The sequence below is a fragment of the Petromyzon marinus genome, unplaced genomic scaffold (genome assembly GCF_048934315.1).
Source record: "Petromyzon marinus isolate PM22_M1 ecotype Great Lakes invasive population unplaced genomic scaffold, UKy_Petmar_22M1.pri1.0 PM_G_Scaffold_83, whole genome shotgun sequence".
Lineage (NCBI taxonomy): Eukaryota > Metazoa > Chordata > Hyperoartia > Petromyzontiformes > Petromyzontidae > Petromyzon > Petromyzon marinus.
The window spans coordinates 225,832-253,566 of record NW_027423039.1 but is presented as its reverse complement, the minus strand read 5'-3'; positions in this window follow the sequence as shown (position 1 = coordinate 253,566).

Sequence of the window (27,735 nt, the reverse complement as noted above, 5' to 3'; positions counted from 1 at the left end):
GTGTGTGCACACTGCGTGTTTGTACACTGTGTGTATACACTGTGTGTACACTGTTTGTGTCCAAACCCCCGGCAAGGCCATCTACTTAATGACGAGAGAAAGTTCACACGAAATGTCCTTTGCAATGAAGTCTTCCAGATGTAAATTGATACAAGCTTTTAATGAAGAAATAAAATCATCTAATTCAAAACACCACACAATTCAAAGATGTTTCATTTTAAAACTTCAAAACGGAGCATGGGGTGCTTGCGTGAATGCGTCCTTCGTGTGCAAATGTTGTGACTTTCCTGGCCTGAAGGCCGTCAATGTGTTGGACCCTTATTGGTGCACAGCGTCTCAACAACAGCAGTGGGGTTTGCTTCAAGCGATAGGTACGAACATCCAGACGTCAATCAGCAAGGTGCCTTTCTAGTCTCAGTTAGACAAAATCTACGTCAACACGTATGCCAAACTACAATTCGTGTTGTAGAGAATGTACCTCCTCCTATACGTGTAACTTTCAAGTGGTATGCCTTGTAACTGATGAATGATCCGAGCGTGCTCCCTATTTCAAAGACAATGAGTTGCTCCAGAGGCAGACGCTTCGTGAAACACAAAACACCCTTTGACCTGTATCACAAGAACAACGGGTCTCACCCGAGTTCTCTGTACAGGTTACTTCCAAACACACACACACACTTTGTCCTAACATCACTTATTCAATATTTGACCCTCAGACAAAATGTTACATGTACGCGCACAATCAGACAAGTATTAATTCTAAATTATTGACGGGCATATTGACGGGCATATTAACAACATTGAATTACTGCAGCGAAATTGACTGCATCATGTTACATCGTATTAACAAGAAGTTATTTTACAAATACGCACCGTCTGCTAAACCGTGTATGTACACCATACTATTGTTGCGTCATTCAAAACGAGTAGGCCGTTGCATGCTGGCGTCTGGGTCAAAATGTATCAAATTCTAAACATTACGCTACAAAAAATAGATGAGGGCGCTTCGATGGCAACACAAGCAATCGTCATCAGGTGGGACAAGCACAGCAGCAATAAGAAACTGCTGGAGTAGGCGCCTACTACTTCAGCAGTTTCTCTTGCTGTGGTTGTCCCACCTGATGACGATTGTGCGTGTTGTGATCTAAACGCCGTGATCTGTTATGTTTCTACCCACGTGGTGACTTTACCGAAAGAACTCAAGAGTGTGGATTCCTGCAGTCACGAAAGCTTCGAATCAAGATTACCTACGAACTACACAACTGAGATGACGCATCAATCATCGCCCCCTACTGAAAGGCTCTTGTCCACATGCAGGCTGGTGCAGGGCCACCACCTTGTGCCACACAGGGGCAGCTGCTACTTGGGGATGCTCTTCGAGCGTTTCAGACGAGGTACGACACAAAACTCCGAGTTGCTGAGGCGATTAAACAAGCACCGTGTAAAAGCAATTATTATGATAACATAGTGAATGCTTGGGAGCTTATTGGCTCTTGCTCCTGGTTAGAGATCTACCAAACCCACGGGCCCACAAAGTGGTCAACTTCACATTCTTGTCATTAAAGGCATGTGACAAAGGTGCATCTATTGCAGCGACATCGTCTCTGGCTTACACATCTACCGGGTCTCCACTTGACTTTGTATTGTCTAGGAGGAAGTCCACCCACACCTCCACTTCCACAAACTGCTGGGAGTTGCCTCGCTCTGCCTCAGTCAGAATTCTCCTCCTGCTTTACGATGTGAAGGTCCCATTTTGGAGTTGAATCTTCATCTTCACATTTTACCTTCACTTCTTCCCTCTTCACCATCACCTCTTCACATTTCACCTTCACCTCTTCATATGTCACCTCGATACCTTTAAAAGTGTCCAAGCTGGGATTTTCATCCGGTTCGTGTTTCATGAGGGATGGGCTCATTGCGGCACTTTCACTTTCACAAGCTGATTTCAGACTCCACTCCTTGTGGATCTTCTATTGCAGGGGTCGGGAACCTATGGCTCGCAAGCCAGATGTGGCTCTTTTGATGATTGCATATGGCTCGCAGATAAAACAAAATATTCTCACTTGTTTTAATCCATCCATCGATTTTTCACTGCGCATGTCCTGTTCAGGGCTGCAGGAGCAATTGTCCATTATTTTAATTGGATGATACTGGCCTACGTTTGCCGTTGCTGGGTAAAACAGGTAAACGCCCCCTTTTGAATCAGTCTGAGACTGCGTCTGCTCGGTCATTAGCTCAAAGCTAACCCTTCGACGAAGATGGCGAAAAGAAAAAAAGACGACGAGTATCGTACATTTCAGGACGAATGGACCGAAGAATTCGCCTTTGTGGAGAGAGCGGGTTCTGCAGTGTGTCTAATTTGCAATGACAAAATTACATCGTTGAAACGGTCGAATGTAAAGCGGCACTTCGACACGCGCCACGCTACCTTTGCATCAAAATACCCTGCGGGAGACAGCAGAAAGAAAGCGTGCCAAGAGCTTCTGAGCAGGGTGCAAGCTAGCCAGCAGCAACTCCGCGTATGGACCCGGCAAGGTGACTATAATTCGGCTAGCTTTGCTGGTTCTTTAGCAATAGTGAGGAACGGAAAACCATTCAAAGATGGCGAGTATGCTAAAACGTTCATGCTGGATGTAGCCAATGAACTTTTTGATGATCTTCCGAACAAAGACAAGATAATCAAACGGATACAAGACATGCCTCTGTCGGCAAGAACTGTTCATGATCGTACCATCGTAATGGCAAACAAAGTGGAGGAAACGCAAGTGAAGGACATAAATGCAGCGCCGTTCTTTTCTCTGGCTTTGGATGAGTCAACAGACGTGAGCCATTTGTCGCAGTTCAGCGTGATTGCAAGATATGCTGTTGGTGACACACTGCGCGAAGAAAGTCTTGCTGTTCTGCCATTAAAAGGGTCCACAAGAGGTGAGGATTTATTCAAGTCTTTCATGGAGTTTGCTCAAGAAAAAAGTCTACCTATGGATAAACTTCTCTCAGTGTGTACTGATGGTGCTCCGTGTATGGTGGGGAAAAACAAAGGATTTGTGGCGCTTCTCCGTGAACATGAAAATAGACCCATCCTAAGTTTCCATTGCATTATACACCAGGAGGCACTTTGTGCTCAGATGTGTGACAGGCAGTTTGGCGAAGTGATGTCGCTGGTCATTCGTGTGATCAACTTTATTGTTGCCCGAGCCTTAAATGATCGCCAGTTTAAAACACTGCTGGATGAAGTTGTAAATAACTATCCTGGTCTGCTTTTGCACAGCAATGTGCGTTGGTTGTCAAGAGGGAAGGTGCTTAGCCGTTTTGCGGCTTGCCTGAACGAAATCCGGACTTTCCTTGAAATGAAAGGCGTCGGGCATCCTGAGCTAGCCGACACCGAGTGGCTCCTCAAGTTTTACTATCTCGTAGATCTGACTGAACATCTGAACCAGCTCAACGTGAAAATGCAAGGCATTGGAAATACAGTGTTATCCCTTCAACAAGCTGTATTTGCTTTTGAAAACAAGCTGGAGCTTTTCATCACGGATCTTGAAACAGGTCGTTTACTACATTTTGAAAAACTGAGCCAATTTAAAGATGCATGCACAGCAAGTGAGCCCATTCAAAACCTTGATCTCCACCAGCTAGCTGGCTGCACATCCAGTCTCCTACAGTCCTTCAAAGCACGCTTTGGAGAATTTCGTGAGCACACTCGTCTTTTTAAGTTCATCACCCATCCAAACGAGTGTTCACTGAACACAGCCGACCTGAATTACATCCCTGGTGTCTCCGTCAGAGATTTTGAAGCAGAAGTGGCTGACCTGAAGGCCTCAGACATGTGGGTGAATAAGTTCAAGTCACTGAATGAAGATTTGGAAAGAATCACACGACAGAAAGCGGAGTTGGCGAGCAAGCACATGTGGACAGAAATGAAAAAACTCCAACCCGAAGACCAGCTGATTCTCAAAACTTGGAACGCGCTTCCTGTCACATACCACACACTGCAGCGTGTGAGTATTGCTGTATTGACCATGTTTGGATCTACGTATGCATGTGAGCAGTCATTCTCACATCTTAAAAACATCAAGTCCAACCTACGATCACGTTTAACGGATGAAAGCCTCAACGCTTGCATGAAGCTTAACCTCACCAAGTACCAACCCGACTACAAAGACATCAGCAAATCCATGCAGCACCAGAAGTCGCATTAATGGTGAGTGTTATAACAACATTATTTAAAAGAATAAATTCAGAGGCTTATTATACTGACATTTAGTTGAATTCACTTTTAAAATATATTATATGGCTCTCACTGAAATAAATTTCCAAATTTTTTGCTTTCATGGCTCTCTTAGTCAAAAAGGTTCCCGACCCCTGGTCTATTGCTTGTGTGTTCTCTGGTGTACTTGAAGATTTGATGAATGTGCAAATGCCTTCCCGCACACACTGCACTTGAAAGGTTTCTCTCCTGTGTGTTCTCTGGTGTGATTTAAGACCAGATGACCGTGAAAATGCCTTCACACACAGTGCACCTGAAGGGTTTCTCTCCCGTGTGTTTTCTGGTGTGTTTTTAGAGCAGATGACTGTGAAAATGCCTTCACACACACACTGCACTTGAAGGGTTTCTCTCCCGTGTGTGTTCTCTGGTGTGTTTTAAGAGCAAACGAATCTGAAAATGTCTTCCCACACACAGTGCATTTGAAGGGTTTCTCTCCCGTGTGTGTTCTCTGGTGAATTTTAAGAGCTGATGACTGTGAAAATGCCTTCCCACACACAGTGCACTTGAAGGGTTTCTCTCCCGTGTGTGTTCTCTGGTGTGTTACAAGATTACATGACTGTGTAAACGCCATCCCGCACATCGTGCACATGAAGGGTTTCTCTCCCGTGTGTGTTCTCTGGTGGTTCTGAAAAACTGATGGCCATGCAAATGCCTTGTTACACACAGTACATTTAAAGGGTTTCTCTCCCGTGTAAGTTCTCTGGTGCCGTGTCAAATTTCCAGTCATGTCCGTGCTGTATGCATGCTGGTCGCATTGTTGACTTGTCATACCGAGCTGCGCTGAGTGCCTTTGCTCCATCAGACCAATTCTGCAGAGGAAGCGTCAGCTGCAGACATAAAAAATAATATCCACACCATCTACATGTCAGGCACAGAGGAATGCACACGTGACTTACACGTCTATACTTATTAATATATTCATGATGTAATGAAAAGTTTCTCAAATTCATCAGATTTGATGAACGTGCAAATGCCTTCACGCACACACTGCAACTTGAAGGGTTTATCTCCCGTGTGTGTTCTCTGGTGTACTTTAAGATGTGGTGACTGTGCAAACGCCTTCACGTACAGAGTGCACCTGAAGGGTTTCTCTCCACGGGCTATGGCACACAATGAGAGGGAAAATGTCATTAATATGCCTGGAAGCCTTCATATCTTCAAGATGAATGTTAACCCAAAACTCTAAGCACACAATTTCGGCTGTCTGACTACAAAAGGAATATTTATGAAAACTAAATTCAGCTGACATAGCAAAGGGTTTTGAAAACAATACTATTTGTGTTTTGCAGAAATGCATGAATTAATGTTCAATCGCAACTCAGGTGTGAGTCCAGGCTCAGATGTTCTTGAATGCTGGGGATGAACAGTTCTGACTTCAGCTGCATGTGTGTGCTGTGTTCACATCCTGTTTCCATTCTTACAAAGAGTTCCAGAGGAAAACAAAACTAAACTATTGCTTTGATATAACCTCCGTGTTCAACCTAGTTAAGAGACTTTACTGCAAACACAAACTTGACACTGTCACACACTGCCATGAGTAAACAGGTGGTGGTGTGACCAGCACCATGCCTGGCCACCTTCATCTGCTCAGCATTAATTCTACCTCACTCCACCAAGTAATGAATCGAGGATCAATCAACATAGCCGAGGCTATCCGTGTCTCTGTCTCTCTCTCCCCGTGGTGAAGGTGTTCCCTTCCACACATTCAGAGTCAACAGCGGCACGCGCTTAGCGTCTTTGACCGATAGATACATTGACACACGTATTGTTGGTTCTTTCAGTAAAGTCACGTAGATAGAAAATAAAAATAACAGATTAAATTTAATAAGATAAAGACCACTTGTGTTGCGATCGAAACGTCGTGGGTTTTTTGCTTCATTTTTATTTTTTTTATTTTTCATTAAATTTATTATCTTTTATTTTATTTTCTGTCTACGTGACTTTACCGAAAGAATCAAGAATATTAATTCCTGCAGTCACCAAAGTTTTAAGTCAAAACATTCACACACGTTGACAAAGACTCACCTTGTGTTGTTGTGGGCAGGTCGCTTCTGATAACAAGAGCGGTATAGCAGCTCAAGCGGGCTTGGCCTGGTAACAAAAGAAAAAAAACTGCGTGAATATTGACAATAAAACAAAGTTACAAAGTGGCGAGCCGGGTGAAGACAAATTAAACTTAAGCGAGATAATTAAAGTGAATGCAATCAGGCGAGGGCAGGAGGCAAGGCCTCGCGTGGCTAGGCTCCGCGTTGTAAAGTTCCAACCTGGACGTCGATTCCAATGCTCGCTGCTACTCAACTGACATCCCTACGAGAGAGAGGCTCTACCTTGGTAAACAACAACAACAACAACCACCACGACCACCACCACCACAACGATGAGAATTTCTCACCTCGGATTTCAGTGCAAGCGCGCACACGGCAGCTTCCTGTTACCTCGCGACAGCAGGAAGTAGTATGACGTCACTTCCCTCCCACCAACGGCTCTTTAACTGAATAAATTATGTTAATGACGCCGGCCCATATGTCGAGGGATGGGGGCGTGGGCGCTGAACCCGTCGAAATAAACTTGCGACGGCTTTAACGGACACATTATGTTAATGAGCCAACAGTCACTGGGCGTAGCTTTGCCCAAATAAGGATTGCCACTGGACCGATATCGGCAGACCCAAGGGGAGGTGACGTCACGCTCAAGAGCGCGGGGGACGGCGGAGGGGTGAATACCTTACGTCAGTAGCGAGGTACACCTCCCCCTGGCGTTTCACGCCGATGAGGTATTGCAGAGTGGTGACGTCACAGAGTTGGAGATTAAGTTGATTTAGATTCATTTTCCATTGCTCCTTCCCTTGGGTGTGTGAGCTCAGCTACAACAACGTGGACATTATTGAGTAACACTGTGTGTGTGTACACTGTGTGTATGTACACTATGTCACTGTGTGTCGCTGTGTGTCACTGTGTGTGTCACTGTGTGTGTGTACACTGTGTGTTTGTACACTGTGTGTTTGTACACTGTGTGCGTGTGTCTACACTGTGTGTATACACTGTGTGTGTGTACACTCTGTGTGTGTACACTGTGTGTGTGTATACACTGTGTGTGTACACTCTGTGTGTGTACACTGTGTGTGTATATACACTGTGTGTGTACACTGTGTGTGTGTGTGTATACTGTGTATGTGTACACTGTGTGTGTACACTGTGTGTGTGTACACTGTCTGTGTGTGTGTACACTGTGTGTGTACACTGTGTGTGTATATACACTGTGTGTGTACACTGTGTGTGTGTGTACACTGTGTATGTGTACACTGTGTGTGTACACTGTGTGTGTGTACACTGTCTGTGTGTGTGTACACTGTGTGTGTGTGTACACTGTGTGTGTGTACACTGTGTGTGTGTGTACACTGTGTGTGTGTACACTGTGTATACACTGTGTGTGTACAGTGTGTGTGTACACTGTGTGTGTACACTCTGTGTATACACTGTGTGTATACGCACTGTGTGTGTGTACACTGTGTGTGTGTACACTGTGTGTGTGTACACTGTGGGGGGCACAGTCATCTCAGTCGACCAATGGGCATCTTTTCATCAATTTATTATTTTCCAATTTTCTTATTTTTTTGTTTTCTATTCACGTGACTGTTCCGAAAGAACCAAGAATGTGGTAGCACATTCTCTATTTATTGCAGAGGTTCAAGGTTAAAATCCGACAGGCACACCTGGCTACCTCAGTAACATTCACCACAATATGCGCGGTCTGCTAAACGGCAGATGTAAAACATAACGTTGCGTCATTCACAACGCACAGGTCATTGCATGTTGGTGTCACGGTCAAAATTGGGTTAATTCCAAACATTATCCAGAAACTCCACAACGGAGACACGCACCCCTTGTACCAACGACGGAGGCACAGGGACAGACGCTCGATTACGTTGGAATCGATCTGCAGACGGCCAGCCGCTCCGTGTCGCCTCATCTCGACCCCGCAATCCCAACCAGGTGAAAGTCCGCATCGATCCGAACCCCCGGCAAAGGCATTGTCTACTTAACGACGAGAGAAAATTCACACGAAATGTCCTTTTCAATGAATAAGCTTTTAATGAGGAAATACAATTATACAATTCAAGACATAATACAATTAAAAGTTGTTTCATTTTCAAACTTCAAAACGGAGCATCGGGTACTTGCGTGGAGGCGTCGTTCGTGTGCAATTTTTTTCGTAACTTTCCTGGCCCAAGGCCGCAAATGGTTGTGAGGGGCGCCGCAGGTGGTCAGGCTTGCTTCAACCCTTGGTTGTGAACATCCAGACGTGAATCAGCAAGGAGCATTCCAAATTTACACGCGACGCTGAGTGTCTCTCTCCGTGTCTCTGTATCCTAGTTGTCTCTGTCTCGTTCCCGTGTCTCTCTCCCCGTGTCTCTCTCCCCGTGTATGTCTCCTAGTGTCTCTTCGTGTCTCTTTCCCGTGTCTCTCCCAGTGTCTCTCTCCCCGTGTCTCTCTACCCAAACACGAACGATACAACAACACGACGTTCGGAGTGCAAAGTTGAGAGAGAGAGAAATGAGCATTTTCCCGGCGGGCGTAACTGGGTGGGGCCGTGGGCTTCCAGTTACTGTAGCGGCCTAGTGCGTGCTCCGTCCACTGCTGCCCTGAGGGAAAGTCGCGCTCTCTCCACTGCTGCCCTGGGGTGGGGTCGTGCTCTCTCCGCTGCTGCCCTGAGGGAGAGCCGTGCTCTCTCCACTGCTGCCCTGAGTCAGGGTCGTGCCCCGTCCACTGCTGGCCGGAGGGAGCCCCGTGCTCTCCACTACTGGCTTGAGGGAGAGCCGCACTATCTCCACCGCTGCCGTGAGGGAGCCAGACTCTCTCTCCTCTGCTGCCCTGAGGCAGGGTTGTGCTCCATCCACTGCTGCCCTGAGGGAATGCCGTGCTACGTCCACTGCTCCCCCGAGATGTCGCGGGCGCTGCCCCAGAGCAAGGAGGCGCTGCTGCAGTCATTCAACAAGCGGCTCAAGGACGACGTGCGCTCCATCCTGGACAACTTCACGGAGATCGTTCGAGACGGCCAAGGGTTGTGTGGGCTTCACTGGGGCTGTCTGGACGGGCAGCAGAGACACGAGAGGCCAAGAAACAACATTCCAGTCGTGGGCTGAGCTCAAGGAGGGCTAACTCGAGCACCATCCTGCGGCGGGGAAAGGAGGCGGTGCAAGCGTTTTTCAGCCGAGCCCACAACAGCCAAGAATCTGCTGTCTGGGAGAGGGGGGTGGGTGCTGTTAAACCCTAGCACATGGGCGAGAAGCCGTGCATGTATGACGAGTGCGGCAAGACGTTTTTCTCACGCTCGGCCTACAAGTATATATATTTTTCTATTCCACTTGTGTGTAAATCTGTGTATACCCGGATATTTTAGAGATGGCAATTCTCCTGCTGTGTGTCCTACTGCTGTCCCTCCCGGCCATATCTAGTGCCCCACTCAACTCTACAAACGGCTACCCTCGTTATTTTGCGTCAATACTTGTTGCTCGACTTGCCACTACACCTGCAAATGAAACAGCTCATAGACACTTTTACACTCCATCATTGTATCCTTTTAAACCCTATCTTTGTCCCATTACTTCACCAGCACTCCTTCCAAACTTCATTCTGCTCTTAAAAATAACACCATCTGCGAGCTGCTGCTATTCGTCCAAGGTTCGCCGCTCTTCATCCTTTCACAGAAAATACTTATGCAAACTGTTAATTCTACCTTTCTTATTTCTGGGTGGTATTGAACTTCATCCTGGACCAAATGAAAAGAGCTCGTATAATTCTGTAGATTTTTCTGGCAGGAAAGGTGTTGGTGTTCTACATGTCAACATCAGAGGGCTTGTGATTAAATTAAGTCAACTAAAACTAGAAGTGGCAAATCTTGACCCGGACATTTTTTGCCTAACAGAAACATTTCTCACTCCTGCCGTCAATGACTTGCAGATTACGATTGAAAACTACAACCTTTTTCGGCTTGACCGAGGATCTAAAGGAGGTGGAATTGCCATCTATGTTCGTAACACTATTGCATGTTCACCAGCTCACTCCTTGTTTAAAAAATGTTGCTTTGAAGGTCTGGCTCTCAGAATAACTCTCCCAAATAATCAACAGATATTGGTAGTGTGCTGCTATAGACCGCCTTGTGGGAAGGATGTTGAAGCTGCATCGGCACTGAGAGAGCTTTTTGGGGGCGTCCCTAAAGGTGAAATTATTTTAGTGGGTGATCTAAATTGGAATTGGCTAAACCCGCTGGCCATGGCCACAAATTTTACAGATGAATTGTACATGTTTCAATTAATAAATGTCCCCACAAGACCCAACCTAAAAAATCCGGGACAGTCAACTCTGCTTGACGTCCTATTGACAAATGCCCCTCACAATTTCGCACTGACTGGTGTTCTGGGTAATAACCTTAGTGATCACTCCTTCATTTTTGGTGTGAGATCATCAGCCAGACCCAAAGCCCCCCCTAAAATTGTTGAGAAGCACTCTATGAGGCACTTCAGCTCTCAGGCATTTACTAATGATGTGCTTCACTCGGATATTGATAAGGTCTGTGATATCCCCAACCTGACTACGGCTTGGGAGACTTTCAGGTACACATTTCTCCAAATTCTTAACAAACATGCTCCGTTGGTTAGATTTAAAACTAAAGGCAACCGCCCACCATGGTATGATCCTTTGATTACAAAGCTCATGAAAACTAGGGACAAGGCTTGGGCATGTGCTCAGAAAAGTAATTTGGCAAATGACTGGCTAGAATACAGGATTTTAAGGAATAGATGCGTAAAAAAAATATGACATGCAAAAAATGCCTACTTTTCCTCCACTCTCCTGGAATCACATGGAAATGCCAGGATTTTTGGAAAACAATCAAATCTATCGAAAAGGCATCTAAAACAGAAAATCTGCCCGTTGAGCTTCACCGAAATGGGGATCCCCAAAAAATAGTTGACAATTTTAACCTTCATTTTTCTGAAGCTGGTAATCTTTTTGATAATGTATTGGGAGTCACCCCTGCTCCTGCAAATTCCTACACCCCTGTCCAAACATTAAACGAATTTAGTTTCCAACCAATCCACGAAAGTAATGTTCTGAAACAACTGTCCTATCTCAAAGGGTCCTCCTCTACCGGAGCAGATAGTTTTCCCGTCTTTGCTCTACTAACTGTTGGTCACCTAATGTACAAACCTATAGCCCATATTTTCAACCTGTCCATCAAAGAAGCATCAGTTCCTCTAGAATGGAATCATTCTTATGTCCGTCCACTTCACAAAGGGGGCCCTAAAGATGATCCCAATAACTACCGACCTATCTCAATTTTGTCCCCATTGATGAAAATTTTTGAGAAATTTTTGAACTACCAAATTAGCAGTTTCCTGTCCACCAACAATCTACTAGATCTAAAACAATCTGGGTTCCGGAAAAAATCCAGCACCACATCTGCTGCATTAGACTCTTTGAATCAAATTTACAATAGCCTTGATAATAAGCAGTACTGTGCCTTTTCTAGATTTAAATCTTTCGTGACTGCTAGGATCCATACTCTTTGGTTCTATTGGGTAAAGTCACGTAGGTGAAAATAAAATAACAAAAAATCACGACGTTTCGGCCACAACACAAGCGGCCTTCATCAGGTGAAGGGACGAGACTGTCTGGAGGACAGCGCTGGAGTGGGAGAAGCCACGCTCAGATCACGACCTTTAAGCTGTGTGAGAAGAAACAAAGCGCCTTGACAAAGGAATTAGCATATAATTTAGCATTGAAATGGCTCATTGAAATAGCTAAGTTAAAGTATACACATCCGCAGAGGCACCCCTTGACAAAGGAATTAGCATAGAATTTAGCATTGAAATAGCTGAGTGATTAGCTTGTAACTGGTCACAGAAATAGCTATGTTAAAGTCAGAGCATATACATTCACCGAGGCACCTAGTACAAATCAAACAGGAGAATTTAGCGAAACACAACCACGCTCAGACTGCGGACCTTTAAACTGTGTGCGAGCAAACAAGGTGTTCTGACAAAGAAATTATCATAAAAATTAGCATTTGATTGGCCGATTTTAGAAAAGAGGTGGTGTACGTGCCGGTGGACTTGCCGTTTGGCGCGGGGGGGGGGGGGGAGAGGGGGAGTTTACCTATTGATGGTGTGAAAAGGGAATTTATAAGAGCTGCGAAAGTTTGGGGTACCACTACTTGAAAAATATACTGTACCATTGAAATTAGTTTAATGTTTAGTTCGATTTAGAACATCTTTCCAATGGTTGCTAATTTGAAACCATCTTCTCGGTTGAAATTGTGTCTGTGTTTGTAGATCTGAATTGCCTCATGAACAAATCTCTGATAAAAACCCGTGGGTTTGCAAAGAACCTTGGTATCGGAGAAAATTATATCGTGATCCCCCACAGCGATGTAACATTGATCAGCCACGGCATAAAAATTCGTTTTGCCGTGTTTCAAATCTGATTTGTGCTCGCGAATTCGGTCAGAGACATGTCGCTTTGTCTCCCCGATATAGCAATCACCGCAGGTACAACTCAATTTGTAAACCCCGGGGTACTGTAAGTCAGGAATGACATCCTTCACGGATGGGATCAGATCACGAATTTTGTGTACTGTATTTAACCGGACCTGGATCTTGTGTTTGTTTAGAATTTTGGAAATCTTTTTAGTAACGCCTGCTATATATGGTAGTGTGATGGTTTTGACTGGAGTATCAAGTGGTTGTTTCTGTATGGAGGGAGAAAGAGCTTGGCGGATGGTACGGTCAGAGTAACCATTCCTTTTGAGGGCCAGGTGTACATGTTTTAATTCACTGGTCAGGTGGTGTTGGTCCGAAATGCAATGAGCCCTATGGTATAAAGTTTTGATGAGATAATTATTTTGGGCTGGGTGGTGGTGGGAATCAGGTTTCAAGTAGGAATCTGTGTGGGTGGGTTTCCTGTAGACAGAATGCCCCAATGAGCCATCAGGTCTCCTCTCAAACAGAACATCTAAGAATGGTAGCTTGCCATCTTTCTCCACTTCCATGGTGAATTTGATGGCGGGATGTCTGGAATTGAAGATAAAGACCATTTGTGTTGCGATCGAAACGTCGTGGGTTTTTTGCTTTATTTTAATTTTTTTATTTTTCATTTAATTTATAATCTGTTATTTTAATTTTATTTTCTATCTACGTGACTTTACCGAAAGAACCAAGAATATTAATTCCTGCAGTCACGAAAGTTTTAAGTCAAAACATTCACACACGTTGACAAAGCCTCACCTTGTGTTGTTGTGGGCAGGTCGCTTCTGATAACAAGAGCGGTATAGCAGCTCAAGCGGGCTTCGCCTGCTAACAAAAGAAAATAAAAACTGGGTGAATATTTACAATAAAACAAAGTTATATAGTGGCGAGCCGGGTGAAGATAAATTAAACTTAAGCGAGATTATTAAAGTGAACGCAATCAGGCGGGGGCAGGAGGCAAGGCCCCGCGTGGCTAGGCCCCGCGTTGTAAAGTTCCAACCTGGACATCGATTCCCATGCTTGCTGCTACTCAACTGACATCCCTGAGAGAGAGAGGCTCTACCTTGGTAAACAACAACCACCACCACCACAGCCACCATGAGAATTTCTCACTTCGGATATCAGTGCAAGCGTGGATCGGCAGCCTCCTGTTACCTCGCGACGTCACGCGGGTAAGCAGGTAACATGACGTCACTTCCGGGGTAAGAGACACGCCCCTCTCATAATGAGCGGCTCTGTAACTGAATTAATTATGTTAATGTGCACTAGCCATATGTCGAGGGATGGAGCGTGGCTGCTGAACCCGACGGCTTTAACGGATACATTATGTTAATGAGCTGCCAGTCACTGGGCGTACACAGTAACACGTGACTTACACGTCTATACTTATTCATATATTCATGATATAGTGGAAAAGTGTCCCAAATTCATCACACGGGCTGTTATGGCACACAATGAGAGGGCAAATGGTTATAAACATGCCTGGAAGCCCTCGTATCTTCAAAATGAATGTTCACTAAAAACTCCGAGCACACAATTTCAGCTGTCTGGCTTCAAAAGGAACTTAGAGGTGTGAAGCCAGGCACAGATGTCCTTGAATGCTGGGGATGAACAGATCCTGACTTCAGCTGCACGTGTGTGCTGTGTTAACTTCCTGACTCCATTCTTACAAAGAGTTGCAGAGGAAAACAAAACTAAACTCCTATTTTGATATAACCTCCGTGCTCAATAGAGTTAATAGACTTTACTGCAAACACAAACTTGACACTGTCACACACTCAGAGGTGGAGCCTGGATTTTCAGGTAGGGGGGGGCAACCCCTCCAGCAATGAAAAATGATAGGAGTTGTTACTAAGTAGTTGTTGGTAAGGAGTTGTTAGTAAGGAGTTGTTAGTAAGGAGTTGTTAGTAAGGAGTTGTTAGTAAGTAAGGAGTTGTTAGTAAGGAGTTGTTAGTAAGGAGTTGTAAGTAAGGAGTTGTTAGTAAGTAAGGAGTTGTTAGTAAGGAGTTGTTAGTAAGTAAGGAGTTGTTAGTAAGGAGTTGTTAGTACGTAATGACTTGTCCCTTGCTTTTTATTCGACGCGTGTGATCGGCATTGCGCTCACTGAAGGTGTTTGCCTTCAGGGAAGTCGTGTACTGTATACGCAACTGCGCAAAATTCTGTGAGTCGCTTGTAACTGCTTTGCCGTTACTTATTGCCAATTATGGACTCGGACTGTTGTCCTCTCATAGAGTCCCTGGCACGTAATAATATGCCACACGGTGGCAGTGGGGGACGCAAAATGCTGATTTATCTATATATATGAAAGGGAAATGTGTGGATACGTGTGTCTGTTCGAAATGTTTAGCATACTTCCCAACCTGCCACACACTTGAAATTTGGCATGTGGGTATATTCCATACTGCACACAATGTAAAAAAAATATAAAAAGTCTTTTGTATTTTTTTTTGGGGGGGAGAATGACCATGAAGTGTCTGGCGTCAACCCGCAACACCTCTGAGTTAAGCGCTCTGCAATGCTTAGAGTTGTTAACAGCGTGCCGGGAGATTTTAGGTGGCGCTTCGCTCCTGGCCGATGAAGCCATTGGTTTCTCGGGAGTTCAATACATATCCTCCGTGCGAAGAACGGGTAGAACTGCTATCTAAAATATGAAGCAGAACATTCCATCTGTTTGTTTGTGCGAAGCAGCAAAAACCTCTCCAACGCTGAGCTCTGGCGTCGTGAAAATTTGCACAGCTGACGCTGTCTGGAATTTCTAAGTGAACGTGACTATTTTCAGCTCGCCACGTCATTATTCCCTTCCCCGAGTGGCCAAAATCGGCCTTACATAGCAGTGGGGTAAGGTTGAATTTCCTGGAGTGAAAACATCCGATTTAGGTAAATTGATTTGTTTCGGCTTTTTTTCTTTCTTGCAAGCATCAATTTTTTCCAGGGTTTTTCAGTGAAATAGAAGGGAATGCGAAGTTAACCAAAGACAAGAATCCAAGTCCCGGGCAAAGCTGGGTTGTGAAGCTCGTTACTAATAAACCCCAATGATCCTATCAAAATTAGGGATTTCTATCGGATCATTGGGGGGGCACGTGCCACTCGACCCCCCACTGGCTCCACCACTGTCACACACTGGCATGGTTCACAGGTGGTGGTGTGTCCAGACCCACGCCTGGCCACCTTCACCTGCTCAGTTTTAATGCTTCCTCACTCCACCAAGTAGTTAATTGAGGATCAATCAACACAGCCGAGGCTGCGTTTCTCTCTCTCTCCCCGTGGTCGTGTGGATTTCCTTCCCGATCCCCCGGTCTCCCCTCTACATGAAGAGAATGAACACCACCAAGCGTCTAGAATGAACACCACCAAGCGTCTAGAGTGAACACCACCACGTGTCTAGAGTGAACACCACTACGTGTCTAGAGTGAACACCACTAAGCGTCTAGAGTGAACACCACCACGTGTCTAGAGTGTACACCACCACGCGTCTAGAGTGAACACCGCAACGCGTCTAGAGTGAACACCACCACGTGTCTAGAGTGAACACCACCACGCGTCTAGAGTGAACACCACCACGTGTCTAGAGTGAACACCACCACGCGTCTAGAGTGAACACCACCACGCGTCTAGAGTGAACACCACCACGTGTCTAGAGTGAACACCACCACGTGTCTAGAGTGAACACCACCACGCGTCTAGAGTGAACACCACCACGTGTCTAGAGTGAACACCACCACGCATCTAGAGTGAACACCACCACGCATCTAGAGTGAACACCACCACGCGTCTAGAGTGAACACCACCACGTGTCTAGAGTGAACACCACCACGCGTCTAGAGTGAACACCACCACGCGTCTAGAGTGAACACCACCACACGTCTAGAGTGAACACCACCACACGTCTAGAGTGAACACCGCCACGTGTCTAGAGTGAACACCACCACGTGTCTAGAGTGAACACCACCACGCGTCTAGAGTGAACACCACCACACGTCTAGAGTGAACACCACCACACGTCTAGAGTGAACACCACCACGTGTCTAGAGTGAACACCACCACACGTCTAGAGTGAACACCACTAAGCGTCTAGAGTGAACACCACCAAGCGTCTAGAGTGAACACCACCACACGTCTAGAGTGAACACCACCACGTGTCTAGAGTGAACACCACTAAGCGTCTAGAGTGAACACCACCACGTGTCTAGAGTGAACTCCACCACATATCTAGAGTGAACACCACGTGTCTAGAGTGAACACCGCCACGTGTCTAGAGTGAACTCCACCACATATCTAGAGTGAACACCACGTGTCTAGAGTGAACACCACCACGTGTCTAGAGTGAACACCGCCACATGTCTAGAGTGAACACCACCAAGCGTCTAGAGTGAACACCACCACGTGTCTAGAGTGAACACCACCACACGTCTAGAGTGAACACCACCACGTGTCTAGAGTGAACACCACCACGTGTCTAGAGTGAACACCACCAAGCGTCTAGAGTGAACACCACCACGTGTCTAGAGTGAACACCACCACGTGTCTAGAGTGAACACCACCAAGCATCTAGAGTGAACACCACCACGTGTCTAGAGTGAACACCACCACACGTCTAGAGTGAACACCACCACGTGTCTAGAGTGAACACCACCACGTGTCTAGAGTGAACACCACCAAGCGTCTAGAGTGAACACCACCACGTGTCTAGAGTGAACACCACCACGTGTCTAGAGTGAACACCACCAAGCGTCTAGAGTGAACACCACCACGTGTCTAGAGTGAACACCACCACACGTCTAGAGTGAACACCACCACGTGTCTAGAGTGAACACCACCACACGTCTAGAGTGAACACCACTAAGCGTCTAGAGTGAACACCACCAAGCGTCTAGAGTGAACACCACCACACATCTAGAGTGAACACCACTAAGTGTCTAGAGTGAACACCACCACGCGTCTAGAGTGAACACCACCACGCTGTTGACAAGCCCCACCTTACACCATTGGTAACCTCATTTGCCAGTAACAAAATATGATGAAAAAATGTTTACCCTTTTATCTGGCAACAAAACTGACACCTTTTTTACAAGGAGTCATGTTCACATTAACCACAATACCTGCGGTTGGAACGCAAACACAAAACAACAACTCTGATAATATTCTTAGTTTTTTCGGTAAAGTCACGTTGAAGAGAAACAACAAAATAATAAAATATATATAAAACAATAAAAAATTCTCACGACGTTTCGACCATAACTCAAACGGTCATCTTCAGGTGTGTTGGTTTGCATAAATTTATTTTTAAACGGCGCATTTATTTATTTATAAAAAACGTTAGCGTCATGCGCAGCGATTTGGCAGTTTGCCCAGGACTAGTCCATCTATATTTTGAAAAGAGGAGGGGGGAGACGAAATTTTGTTATAATGTATGCTGTCTGAAAGCCACTGTAAGCGTGAACAATCAATTAAGAACTGAAATGGTTTATCAAATCTTTCCAATGATTGCTAAGATAGAATCCATCTTCTCGGTTGAAATTGTCTCTGTGCTTGTATATGTGGATAGCCTCATGAACGAATCTCTCATGGAAGCCAGATGGCTTACAAAGAACCTCTGTCTTGGAAAAGTCAATGGCATGTGAGCCTACTGAATTAGAACAATGATCTGCTACGGCCGAGGTGTTGGTCCTACCGTGTTTAAGGTCTGCTTTATGTTCACGAATGCGGTCCGAGACATGGCGTTTGGTTTCTCCAATGTAACTACCACAGAGGCAACTTAGTTTGTAGACACCAGGGTATTGTATGTCCATTTTATTAGCCATTTTATTAGCTGTTATTTTAATTTTATTTTATATCTACGTGACTTTACCGAAAGAACCAAGAATATTAATTCCTGCAGTCACCAAAGTTTTAAGTCAAAACATTCACACACGTTGACAAAGCCTCACCTTGTGTTGTTGTGGGCAGGTTGCTTCTGATAACAAGAGCGGTATAGCAGCTCAAGCGGGCTTGGCCTGGTAACAAAAGAAAATAAAAACTGCGTGAATATTTACAATAAAACAAAGTTACAAAGTGGCGAGCCGAGTGAAGACAAATTAAACTTAAGCGAGATAATTAAAGTAAATGCAATCAGGCGAGGGCAGGAGGCAAGGCCCCGCGTGGCTAGGCCCCGCGTTGTAAAGTTCCAACCTGGACATCGATTCCCATGCTCGCTGATACTCAACTGACATCCCTACGAGAGAGAGAGGCTCTACCTTGGTAAACAACAACAACCACCACCACCACAACGATGAGAATTTCTCACCTCGGATTTCAGTGCAAGCGCGCACACAGCAGCTTCCTGTTACCTCGCGACAGCAGGAAGTAGTATGACGTCACTTCCCTCCCAAGAGCGGCTCTCTAACTGAATAAATTATATGCTTAGTTTTTTCGGTAAAGTCACGTTGAAGGGAAACAACAAAATACAATATTGTTTTATATATATTTTATTATTTTGTTGTTTCCCTTCAACGTGACCTTACCGAAAAAACTAAGAATATGAATTACTGCAGTCACGAAAGCTTTAAATCAAAATTGAACAAATTATGTTAATGAAGCTGGACCCTACGTCAGGGATGGGGGCATAGGCGCTGAACCCGTCGCAATAAACTCGCGACGGCTTTAACGGATACATTATGTTAATGAGCAACAAATCACTGGGCGTAGCTGTGCCCAAATAAGGATTGCCACTGGAACAATATCGGCAGTGACCCAAGCGGAGGTGACGTCATGCTTAAGAGCACGGTAGACGGGGAGGGGTGAATACCTTGATGACATGACGTCACTAGCGAGGTACACCTCACCCTGGCGTTTCACGCCGATGAGGTAATGCAGAATGGTGACGTCACAGAGTTGGAGTTTACGTTGATTTAGATTCATTTTCCATTGCTCCCTCCCTTGGGTGTGTGAGCCCAGCTACAACAACGTGGACATTATTGTGTATACACTGTGTGTGTATGTACACTGTGCGCGTACACTGTGTGTATACACTGTGTGTGTACACTGTGTGTACACTATGTGTGTGTACACTATGTGTGTATACACTGTGGGTGTGTACACTGTGTATACACTGTGTGTCACTGTGTGTCACTGTGTGTCGCTCTGTGTCACTGTGTGTCACTGTGTGTGTGTCACTGTGTCACTGTGTGTGTGTACACTGTGTGTGTACACTGTGTGTACACTGTGTGTACACTGTGTTTAAACTGTTTGTATACACTGTGTGTACATTGTGTGGGTGTACAATGTGTGTGTACACTGTGTGTGTGTACACTGTTTGTGTCCGCATTGAACCGAACTCCCGGCAAGGCCATCTACTTAACGTTGAGAGAAAATGCACACGAAATCTCCTTTTCAATGAAGTCTTCCAGATGTAAATTGATACAAGCTTTTAATGAAGAAATAAAATCATCTAATTCAAAACACAACACAATTCAAAGATGTTTCATTTTAAAACTTCAAAACGGAGCATGGGGTACTTGCATGAATGCGTCCTTCGTGTGCAAATGTTGTGACTTTCCTGGCCTGAAGGCCGTCAATGTGTTGGACCATTATTGGTGCACAGCGTCTCAACAACTGCAGTGGGGTTTGTTTCAACCGATGGTTACGAACATCCCGACGTGAATCAGCAAGGTGCATTTCTAGTCCCAGTTAGACAAAATCTACGTCAACACGTAAGACAAAACTACAATTCGTGTTGTAGAGAATGTACCTTCTCCTATACGTGTAACTTTTAAATGGTATACCTTGTAACTGATGAATAATACGAGCGTGCGCCCTATTTCAAAGACGATGAGTTGCTCCAGAGGCAGACGCTTCGTGAAACACAAAAGTACCCTTTGACCTGTATCACAAGAACAACGGGTCTCACCCGAGTTCTCTTTACAGGTTACTTCCAAAACACACACACACACACTTTGTCCTAACATCACTTATTCAATGTTTGTTCCTCATACAAAATGTTACATGCACACGCACAATCAGACAAGTATTGATTCTAAATCATTGACGGGAATATTAACAACATTGAATTACTGCAGCGAAATTGACTGCATCACGTTACATCGTATTAACAAGAAGTTATTTTACAAATACGCACCGTCTGCTTAACAGTGTATGTACAACGTACTATTGTTGCGTCATTCAAAACGAGTAGGCCGTTGCATGCTGGCGTCTGGGTCAAAATGTAGCAAATTTAAAACATTACGCTACAAATAATAGATCACGGCGTTTTGATGGCAACACAAGCAATCGTCATCAGGTGGGACAAGCATAGCAGCAATAAGAAGAAACTGCTGGAGTAGGCGCCTACTACTTCAGCAGTTTCTCTTGCTGTGGCTGTCCCACCTGATGACGATTGCTTGTGTTGTGATCTAAACGCCGTGATCTGTTATGTTTCTACCCACGTGGTGACTTTACCGAAAGAACTCAACAGTGTGGATTCCTGCAGTCACGAAAGCTTGGAATCAAGATTGCCTACAAACTACACAACTGAGATGATGCATCAATCATCGCCCCCTACTGACAGGCTCTTGTCCACATGCAGGCCGGTGCAGGGCCACCACCTTGTGCCACACAGGGGCAGCTGCTACTTGGGGATGCTCTTCGAGTGTTTCAGACGAGGTACGACACAAAACTCCAAGTTGCTGAGGGGATTAACCAAGCACCATGTAAAATCAATTATTATGATAACATAGTGAATGATTGGGAGCTTATTGGCTCTTGTTCCTGGTTAGAGATCTACCCAACCCACGGGCCCACAAAGTGTTCAACTTCACGTTCTTGTCATTAAATGCCTGTGACAAAGGTGCATCTATTGTAGCGACATCGTCTCAAGCTTACACATCTACCGGGTCTCCACTTGACTTTGTATTGTCTAGAAGCAAGTCCACCCACACCTCCACTTCCACAAACTGCTGGGAGTTGCCTCGCTCTGCCTCAGTCAGAATTCTCCTCCTGATTCACGCTGCCTTCATCAATGTGAAGGTCCCATTTTGGATTTGAATCTTCATCTTCACATTTCACCCTCACCTCTTCATATTTCACCTTTATACCTTTAAAAGTGTCCAAGCTGGGATTTTCTTCCGGTTCGTGTTTCATGAGGGATGGGCTCATTGCGGCACTTTGACTTTCACAAGCTGATTTCAGACTCCGACTCCGCTCCTTGTGATGCTTTTGTGTTCTTTGGTGTCTTCGAAGATTTGATGAATCTGCAAACGGCTTCCCGCACAGAGCACACTTGAAGGGTTTCTCTCCTGTGTGTGTTCTCTGGTGTTTTACAAGATCGGATGACTCTGCAAATGCCTTCACGCACACACTGCACTTGAAGGGTTTCTCTCCCGTGTGTGTTCTTTGGTGTACTTTAAGCTTTGGTGAAACTGTAAACGCCTTCCCGCACAGAGTGCACCTGAAGGGTTTCTCTCCCGTGTGTGTTCTCTGGTGTGTTACAAGAATATATGAATCTGAAAACGCCTTGCCGCACAGAGTACACTTGAAGGGTTTCTCTCCCGTGTGTGTTCTCTGGTGTTTTACAAGAGCAGATGACTGTGCAAATGCCTTCACGCACACACTGCACTTGAAGGGTTTCTCTCCCGTGTGTGTTCTCTGGTGTACTTTAAGATGTGGTGACTGTACAAACGACATCCAGCATACAGTGCACTTGAAGGGTTTCTCTCCCGTGTGTGTTCTCTGGTGTATTACAAGATAACATGAATCTGAAAACGCCTTGCCACACAGAGCACACTTGAAGGATTTCTCTCCTGTGTGTGTTCTCTGGTGTTTTTTAAGAGCAGATGACCATGCAAATGCCTTCCCACACACAGTACATTTGAAGGGTTTCTCTCCTGTGTGTCTTCTCTGGTGCCGTGTCAAATTTCCAGTCATGTCCGTGCTGTATGCATGCTGGTCGCATTGTTGACTTGTCATACCGAGCTGCGCTGAGTGCCTTTGCTCCATCAGACCAATTCTGCAGAGGAAGCGTCAGCTGCAGACAGAAAAAAATAATATCCACACCATCTACACGTCAGGCACAGAGGAATGCACAAATGACTTACACGTCTATACTTATTAATATATTCATGATGTAGTGAAAAGTTTCCCAAATTCATCAGATTTGATGAACGTGCAAACGCCTTCACGCACAGAGTGCACCTGAAGGGTTTCTCTCCACGGGCTGTTATGGCACACAATGAGAGGGAAAATGTCATTAATATGCCTGGAAGCCCTCATATCTTCAAGATGAATGTTAACCAAAAACTCTAAGCACACAATTTCGGCTGTCTGACTACAAAATGAATATTTATGAAAGCTAAAATCAGCTGACATAGCAAAGGGTTTTGAAAACAATACTATTTGTGTTTTGCAGAAATGCATGAATTAATGTTCAATCACAACTTAGAGGTGTGAATCCAGGCTCAGATGTCCTTGAATGCTGGGGATGAACAGTTCCGACTTCAGCTGAATGTGTGTGCTGTGTTCACCTCCTGTTTCCATTCTTATAAAGAGTTCCAGAGGAAAACAAAAATAAACTATTGTTTTGATATAACCTCCGTGTTCAACAGAGTTGATAGACTATACTACAAACACAAACTTGACACTGTCACACACTGCCATGAGTAAACAGGTGGTGGTGTGACCAGAACCATGCCTGGCCACCTTCATCTGCTCAGCATTAATTCTTCCTCACTCCACCAAGTAATGAATCGAGGATCAATCAACATAGCCGAGGCTATCCGTGTCTCTGTCTCTCTCTCCCCGTGGTGAAGGTGTTCCCCTCCACACATTCAGAGTCAACAGCGGCACGCGCTTAACGTCTTTGACTGATAGATACATTGACGCACGTATTGTTGGTTCTTTTGGTAAAGTCACGTAGATAGAAAATAAAAATAACAGATTAAATTTAATAAGATAAAGACCACTTGTGTTGCGATCGAAACGTCGTGGGTTTTTTGCTTTATTTTCAATTTTTTTTATTTTTCATTTAATTTATAATCTGTTATTTTCATTTAATTTTCTATCTATGTGACTTTACCGAAAGAACCAAGAATATTAATTCCTGCAGTCACCAAAGTTTTAAGTCAAAACATTCACACACGTTGACAAAGCCTCACCTTGTGTTGTTGTGGGCAGGTCGCTTCTGATAACAAGAGCGGTATAGCAGCTCAAGCGGGCTTGGCCTGCTAACAAAATAACGAAAATAAAAACTGCGTGAATATTTACAATAAAACAAAGTTACAAAGTGGCGAGCCGGGTGAAGACAAATTAAACTTAAGCGAGATAATTAAAGTGAATGCAATCAGGCGAGGGCAGGAGGCAAGGCCCCGCGTGGCTAGGCCCCGCGCTGTAAAGTTCCAACCTGGACATCGATTCCCATGCTCGCTGCTACTCAACTGACATCCCTACGAGAGAGAGAGGCTCTACCTTGGTAAACAACAACAACAACCACCACCACCACCACAACCACCACCACCATGAGAATTTCTCACCTCGGATTTCAGTGCAAGCACGGATCGGCAGCCTCCTGTTACCTCGCGACATCACGCGGGTAAGCAGGTAACATGACGTCACTTCCGTGGTAAGAGACACGCCCCTCCCACAAAGAGCGGCGCTGTAACTGAATAAATTATGTTAACGAGGCCGGCCCATATGTCGAGGGATGGGGCGTGGCTGCTGAACCCATCGCAATAAACTCGCGACGGCTTTAACGGACACATTATGTTAATGAGCCACCAGTCACTGGGCGTACCTTTGCCCAAATAAGGATTGGCACTGGACATCGGCAGTGACCCAAGCGGAGGTGACGTCACGCTCAAGAGCGCCGTTGACAGGGTTGGGGGAGTGTGAATACCTTGGTGACATGATGTCACTAGCGAGTTACACCTCCCGCTGGCACTTCATGCCGATGAGGTCATGCCGAGTGGTGACGTCACAGAGCGGGGATGGAGTTTAAGTTGATTTAGATTCATTTTCCATTGCCCCCTCCCTTGGGTGCGTGAACTCACCAAAAACAACGTGGACATTATTGTGTATACACTGTGTGTGTGTACACACTGTGTGTGTACGTACACACTGTGTACGTGTACGTACACACAGTGTGTACACACACACAGTGTGTAAATACTGTGTGTGTGTACACGTACACAGTGTGTGTGTGTACACAGTGTGTGTGTAGTGGGGGGCAAAGGCGGTGCATTGGCCAGTCATCTGAGTCAGTCGACCCATGGCATCTTATCATCAATTTATTTTTTAAAATTTATTATTTTTATTTGTTATTTGTATTAATATTTTTTATTTTTTAATCTTTTATTTTGTTTATTTTTTGTTTTCTATCTACGTGACTTTACCGAAAGAACCAGGAATATGGTAGCGCATTCTCTATTTGTTGCAGAGGTTCAAAGTTCAAATCCGACAGGCACACCTGGCTACCCCAGTAACATTCACCACAATATGCGCTGTTCTGCTTCACGGCGGATGTAAAACAGAGTATTGTGTCACTCACAACGCACAGGTCACTGCATGTTGGTGTCACGGTCAAAATTGTGGTAATTCCAAACATTATCCAGAAACTCCACAAGGGAGATGACGCGTCAATGATCGCCCCCTACCGACAGACTCATGCCACGTGCAGGCCGGTGCAGGGCCACCTTGTGCCACACAGGGTCAGCTGCCACTAGGGGGCGCCCTTCGATTGTTTGAGATGAGATTCGATACGAAACACCGAGTTGCTGAAGCAATTAGGCAAGCGACTTATGAGTGCAAATATGTTGTTTATAACGTAGTGAATGCTTGGGAGCTTAATTGTCTCTCGTTCCTGCTCACAGATTTACCCAGCACACAGATCTTACATATGAAAAGCTAATGGTCAGTGAGGTCAGCAGCACTGTAGGTTCTGGTGTCAAGGACATGGGCCTGCATTCGCTGGTCCACTGCTCTATAGTCCAGCGGATGTTCTTGCTTGGACCCGGCGTGAATCCATGATGTTGTCTGGATGCACAGATGCCAGAACAGCGTGTTGGCAATGACAAGCCCACAGGCTGTGCAGAAGTCTAACAGCCTCCTACCGTTGTTATTGAGTTGATCTGGCCCATGCCTTCCAATCGCTCCAGACCAGGTGCCAGCATCATCACCAACTCGGGCATTAAAGTTACCCAACAGTATGACTCTATCCCGAGGGGCTACTTTTAGCTAACACCTGTGACAGGATGTCATAGAAGGAATCTGAATCCACGGGCTTGCCTGCATCCCTCCACTGATGTTCATCTTCGGTGGGGGCGTAAGCAGCCACCACCACCACCACCAGTCTCTGCCTCCTGTTGATGGGGAGGCGAGACCAAAGTAGCCTGGGGCTTACAGCTTCTCACACCTCGCCGCCATCTTCCCACGCCGCCTTCATTCTTTTTTTCAGAATAAGAGCCACTCATTGTTGTTTGGCAGTCTCCTGCCCCGAGTGGAGGACTCTGCACCCCTCATGATGATTGGAGTCAGAGCCGGTCCACTGGATCTCCTGAATGCCACAGAGATCCAGGTGGTACCAGTCCAGCTCTGTACAGAGTAGCAGCCTCTCCTCCACGTGGCCATTCTCAGTGGCTTTTTGCCATTTCTAGAGGAACCCCAAGGGTAAGGATTCAGGCATTGCTCTTCACAATGTTATCGTCTGGCATCACAACCACCAACAACACACCTGTATTTGAATTGCAAGTAACTTTAATGAACACAACGCAACCCAAACAACCGTTCGTTTGAAAAACATATCCTAAAGAATCGTCACTGGGTGTTGGCTGTGAGCGGGAATCAAACTCGGGTAGTCATGTTTGTAGAGCAGCGCACTAACCGCTAGACTACCACCACACACGTTACACACACACACGGTACACACACACACAGTGTACACACACACGGTACACACACACACAATACACACACACGCACAGTACACACACTCGCACAGTACACACACACTCACGGTACACACACACACAGTACACACACGTACGCACGGCACGCCCACACTCCTTCAGTCACGTGACTAAGGTTGACGCGCCGCCCCGTCTCCCGAGGTGACCTCTTGGCTCTCTCGTCTCTCCTCGACATGTAGATTCATTTCTTACTCTTACCTAGAAACCTCATTGTCTGTCTGTCTCTGTGGACGCAACTTGCGAGGAATTGTGCTCACAAACTGTGGGGTTTACGTTTCAAATAAAGTGCCCAGATACCACGCGATAAGCCCCGTGGTGAGACAGTGCTATTCCTATTTCCAATCCGTCAACTTGAAAGTAGTTAAATTAACAATTTATTACTAATCTCCATATATACCAAAGCCAAAGTTGTGAATGTGTGCGTCTGTTCAAAATGTTTAGCGTACTTCCCGACACGCACCAAGCTTGAAATTTGCCATGTGGGTAATTTCCAGACTGTACACCGTGCAAACATTATAAAAATAGACTTTTGTATATTTTTTGGGGGGGGCGCGCAATAATGTATAAGCTTGAAAACACCACGATACATAGGACTTACTTTGATTAGAATCTTGGAATTGATTGTGTACATGTTGAAATTGTTAAATGAACATTTTGAGTACACTGCTGTTTTAATAAATGTTCATGATTCTGAGAATATAAGTGTAATTCTGAGCATCATAATGACCATATTGGAATTGTCATCATGAATGGGGGTACAATGATTTTTTATAACAATAGGAATGCATTTCGATTTAAAGCTTTCGTGACTGCAATGATTCATCTTCTTTGGTTCTTTCGGTAAAGTCACGTAGAATGAGAATAAAATAATAAATTGCTAAAATAAAATAACACAATAATATTCTCACGACGTTTCGGCCACAACACAAGCGGCCTTCATCAGGTGAAGGGACGAGACTGTCTGGTAGGACAGCGCTGGAGTGAAAGAGCCACGTTCAGATCACGGCCTTTAAGCTGTG